The 5,262-nt window shown below is 28.9% G+C and overlaps 1 pseudogene; it reads right to left on the reverse strand.

Moving 5' to 3' along the window:
- Positions 1–1,117: 1,117 nt before the first annotated feature.
- LOC112591658 lies at positions 1,118–1,639 on the reverse strand (annotated as a pseudogene).
- Positions 1,640–5,262: the final 3,623 nt, after the last annotated feature.

Below are 5,262 nucleotides of genomic sequence, written 5' to 3' on the forward strand. Positions count from 1 at the left end.
TGTTGTTTTTGGTTTGCCTTTGTTCTTTTTGCTTTTAAAATATTTATAACTCTTCAGAAGTAATAACTGTAGCTCCGCTAGTTACCTGCTTTCTGGTAGTTTTCTCTACGGCAACTTGCTTCATAGAAATCAATAATAGCTCCTCAAACGATTTACTATTATTTAATATTTCTGTTTCTGCATTTTTTTCAGTTGACGTTGAAGCTTGATTTGAGTTGAAATTGTTATTGCTGGCAATACATGTTGATGTTGAAGCTTCATTATAGATAACTAAGTCATTATACATTTCGGTTGTTGAAGTTTGATCATCAGTAGTTTGGTTATTTTCTTGGGTGTTACTAACTTCCCACACCTACTTAGACTTATAGGTCAAATTTAGATTATCAACTGATTTCGGTTAAAGGGATAATCCCTGCTTTTCTAAACCCATTTTCTATTATTTTTGTGTCTAATTGTGCCCAAATACTGCATATAATTCTCGAGAGATCTTGTTTGGGAAGCTTTTGACCTTGATGACTTCGGTTCCATGAACATAATCGTTGATCCCATACTGTTTTAATTGATTTAAAAACTGATAAGTCCATTGGTTGTAACAAGTGACTTGAATGTGGTGGCAACAATGTAATTGTAACATTGTTGTTTCTAGCAATTTCAACTAATTTTAAATCTACATGAGATGAGTGTCCGTCATATAGTTTAGTAGAAAGAAGTAGTACGATGGATTAGCTGTCTTCTAAAGTTTTTCAAAATAATTTACAAATACCTCTCGTTCCATCCACCCATTGACGTGGCTAGCATATGTAGTGTCTGGGAATTCAGACCTTGTTCAATCCACCTTCCAAATATTTTCTGATCTTTAAATATTATCAAAGGCCCTTTTACCATCTGCGCTACATAGTCCATTAAACAGATGTATTGTCACGCCCAGAGCCATGTGTTGTTGTGGTACTAGGTTGACCACGGTCCACATTGTTTTGGTTTAGATGTCTAAACAAAACGATGTCTCTCGGGTAGATTCCAGACTTGATCTGGCTCTATTCACTTACCAAGATCAGCTTTGTTTCATAACAAATCAAAATATGTAAATTATGAATGGATCAAGTTTTTCGAGCATTTTCTACAATGCAGTTTTTAATGATAATTTGTGTCGGAAGAAACCCTATCCACCAATCATGACCTGATATCCACCTTAAATGGAGTAACTGTCTATTACATGACATACTCCAACTAACTGTCAAACTTCGGTTCGACTTAATCCATGGCCATACTTTTCCATAATGGTTAATGATTGAGCCAAACTTTTTCAACAGCAGGTGATAAGGCAGTATTTCTACCTTTAGTTGTAGACTTCATTCCACGTCGTTTATTTATATGATCGTAAAGCGTCGTTTGGTATCCGGTATAATCTGGCAGCAAAGCTGACGGTCATTTGTTTGCTTGTGATTGCATTTGTAGCTTGTAACAGTTGTTCTTGGGTATATGCATCACTTTTTGGTTTTTCTAACGTGTACTAACGCCATTTTACCCTAAAACTACTTACAAATTTAATACATTTAATAAATGTTTAATCATTACAATGGGTAAGTGCGACATGTCATGTTGCACTTACCCGCAGACAATTGTCGCACTTTCCCGTCATTCATTTTACAAGGGAAAGTGCGTAATCGCACTTAATAAAATTCATTGACAACTATACAATTCAACACTTAAATCATACACCCACATAAATGATATAACTTACCTTAGTTTAAGACAGCAAATTTTTAAAAAAACTGCCTTAAAAATGGCAAACGAACGTCTTCTTTGAAAAATACAAGTGAAATTTATATTCTGAAAGTAAAGATTGATAACACGATAACGAAATATAATACAGTGTGACCAATTATGTACATATATTACATGGACGTTACAACAATTTCATTATTGACAGTCTTCATAAACTTAATATATACTCCGTAATATCTGGATTCGCACTTACCCCAAATCTGCACTTACCCCAACTGACCTTACAACGTACCTACTTATTTTAGTTTTAATGTGTATAATATAATGGAAATAATATAATATAATATAAATATATAACACAATATAGTGAATCAGTAAATTCCTAGGTACCTATATGATTCTTAAATTTTTAATGTTTTATGTTTTATTTTGTTTTTATTAATAGTTAGGTTCATAAACTGATCTTACACAACATAACTACACTATATAGTTATTTCAACTGTTTACTCGATAGTATTATTATTATTATTATTATTATTATTAATATTCAGTGATGGGAAGAGAATATTAATTAATTTCTTGTTAGAAATTAGTGTAAAATTATTTGTCATTGATTTAATAATTATTTGGTATCTAAAAAGTTGAGTACCTACCTAGGTACTATTATTTTATAGGTAGGTAATTTTAGGTACTATTTACTACTAGATTTTATTTTTATTTTGTCTTACATTTTGAAATAAAAAGTTGTCTCACTTACTCTATTATATATTTATATAAGTATTATCCAACTAAATACTCATACAAGAATATATGCACACATTTTAGGTACTTACATATATTACATATGCATGTAGTATTATAATATTTCATTTTCATGAAGTATAAAATTGTGAAATATTATTAAATCTTACACTAGTACTATTGGGTGTAAGCCCATTATATATTATATAATATATATATACCCAAATGCACCTACTACATATAATAAAATATTTAAAATGTGAAAGTTATACCCAGTGCAGTAGGTACATATAGTACATATATCCCAAAAATATAATTTTAAACACATAATTTTTAGACATTTGTTTAAAACTTAATATTTATCATAAATTCTATCAATTTTAACTTTTTATATTTTTTTAATTATACTATAATTATATACTTATTGGACACAAATTATTCAATTATTATGTATGGATAATAACAATAATATATATATACTCCTGCGGTTTTATGGGAACTACTGCTTTAATTTCTATTAGATTTTGCAAGATGGATTTTAAAAAAAAATCTCATTTAAGTGCTCGATCAAAACGAAGACGAATTCAAGAAGAATTAGAAAGGGATAATGGAATTGTTATGGGTGATTCAAATTATGGTCCTACTACAATAAATAGCAATTTTTCTTCTCAAACAAACAATCAATCAGGCTTTCAACCACTAAATGCAACAATTGACAAATCTTCTACCAATCAGAACCTTCAAGAAATAGTAAAAAATCAAGATTTAACTTTTGACTTTTTAAATAAAAAAAAAAGCGTAATATTTACTTCATCTTCATCAGAATCTGAACAAGATGTAGGTTATTTTATAAATGAAACATATGATCAAACTTTTCTTTTCCGTACATTAATTGCTAAGTGGGCTGTTGATTTTAATATTCCACAAAATGCATTAAATAAACTATTAGTTGTTTTAAAACAACATAAATGTTTTAAAGATTTGCCTAAAGATTCAAGGACTATTTTGCAATCAAAAACTGTTGAGCCCTATAATTTTGATGCTGTTGAACCTGGAATATATCACCATTTTGGTATATTGAATGGTATTAAAAACAATTTTCCAGAATGTTTGAAAGATAATAATGATATCCATATTGTGGTAGGAGTTGATGGGTTACCAATTTTTAAAAGTAATCCAGAACAATTTTGGCCTATACTAGCATACATTCGTCCAGAAAACAATAAAGTTTTTCTAGTTGGACTTTATTGTGGCAAAGAAAAACCTGCTGATAGCAACACTTTTATTAAATCATTTACTGATGAAGCACATTTATTAAATAATACTGGTATTTGTATTAATAATAAAGTGTATAATTTGTATATAGACACATTTTGCTGTGATGCACCAGCAAAATCGTTTTTATTAAAAACTAAAGGACACAGTGGATTTTTTTCGTGTTCAAGGTGCGAACATGAAGGTTTATATTTATCAAATAGATTGTGTTTTCCCTTTACTTCGCCTACAAGGTGTCCATCTAAGAGGACACATGAAAATTATGTAATGCAATCCAATGAAGACCATCATGTTGGTAATGTATCTCTCATATCAACATTACCTTCATTTGATGTAGTAAGTGATTTTTCACTGGATTACATGCATTTAGTGTGTCTTGGTGTTGTTAGGAAATTGATTCTTTTGTGGATCAAAGGTCCAGTAAGTATTAGATATCCTTCATGGAAAATCAGAGAAATATCAAAACATCTTGAAGATATTAAAGTTAATATTCCATGCGAGTTTGCCAGGAAAACTCGTAAACTTGATGAAGTAAACCGTTGGAAGGCAACAGAGTTTCGCATGTTTTTGTTATATGTTGGTACAACTGTGACTAAAAATGTATTGACTACTGAACATTGGAAACATTTTTTTGGTTTGAGTGTAGCAATGATTTTACTGCTCAGTCCAGACCATGCTAAATTTATCAATATTGCCAGAAAATTATTAGACAATTTTGTAAAAAACTTTGAAAATATTTATGGTTCTTATCTGATATCCCATAATGTACATGGCCTGACACATATTTGTGATGACTATGATAAATTTGGACCACTTGATAACTGTTCAGCATTTCTGTTTGAAAATTTCATGGGTTCTCTAAAAAAAATGTTGAGGAAACCGGATAAGCCTTTGCAACAAATTGTCAAAAGGTATAATGAAATCTGTAATTTAAAAACTAAAATTCAAACTCAAATTGCTCCATATCAACTTAGTGGACTACATGTACGTGGACCAATATTAGAAAATGCATTGAAAGGAGACCAATTTACCTGTATCGTATTGGAAACAATGACAATAAAAACAAACATAGAAGCTGATTCCTACCTTCTAACTACTGATGATGATGTTGTAAAAGTTTTTAATATAATATGCAACAAAAATTTAGATGAAGTTATTTTAATATGTAAAAAATTTAAAAACAAACACATAATGTTTAATAATCCTATAAAATCATCCAAATTAGGCATTTATATAGTTGATGAATTGTATAATAACTTTAATTGGTATAAAATTGGTAGTATTAAAAAAAAAGTTATACTTTTACCTAATAATAATAAATTTATTGCTCTACCAATTATTCATTCTACCAAAACATAAACATTTTTATAACTACTTGTAATACTTGTAATATTTGTACTTAATATATTATTATTATATATTTTTTTTATTATAATTATAAGTATCAAGATAATTTTATAATATAATAAATTATTTATAATGTGTTAAATCTTACATTCCTAATTTTTTTAATTTATATTA

The sequence above is a fragment of the Melanaphis sacchari genome, unplaced genomic scaffold, assembly GCF_002803265.2.
Source record: "Melanaphis sacchari strain LSU unplaced genomic scaffold, SCAv2.0 Contig1411_pilon_pilon, whole genome shotgun sequence".
Lineage (NCBI taxonomy): Eukaryota > Metazoa > Arthropoda > Insecta > Hemiptera > Aphididae > Melanaphis > Melanaphis sacchari.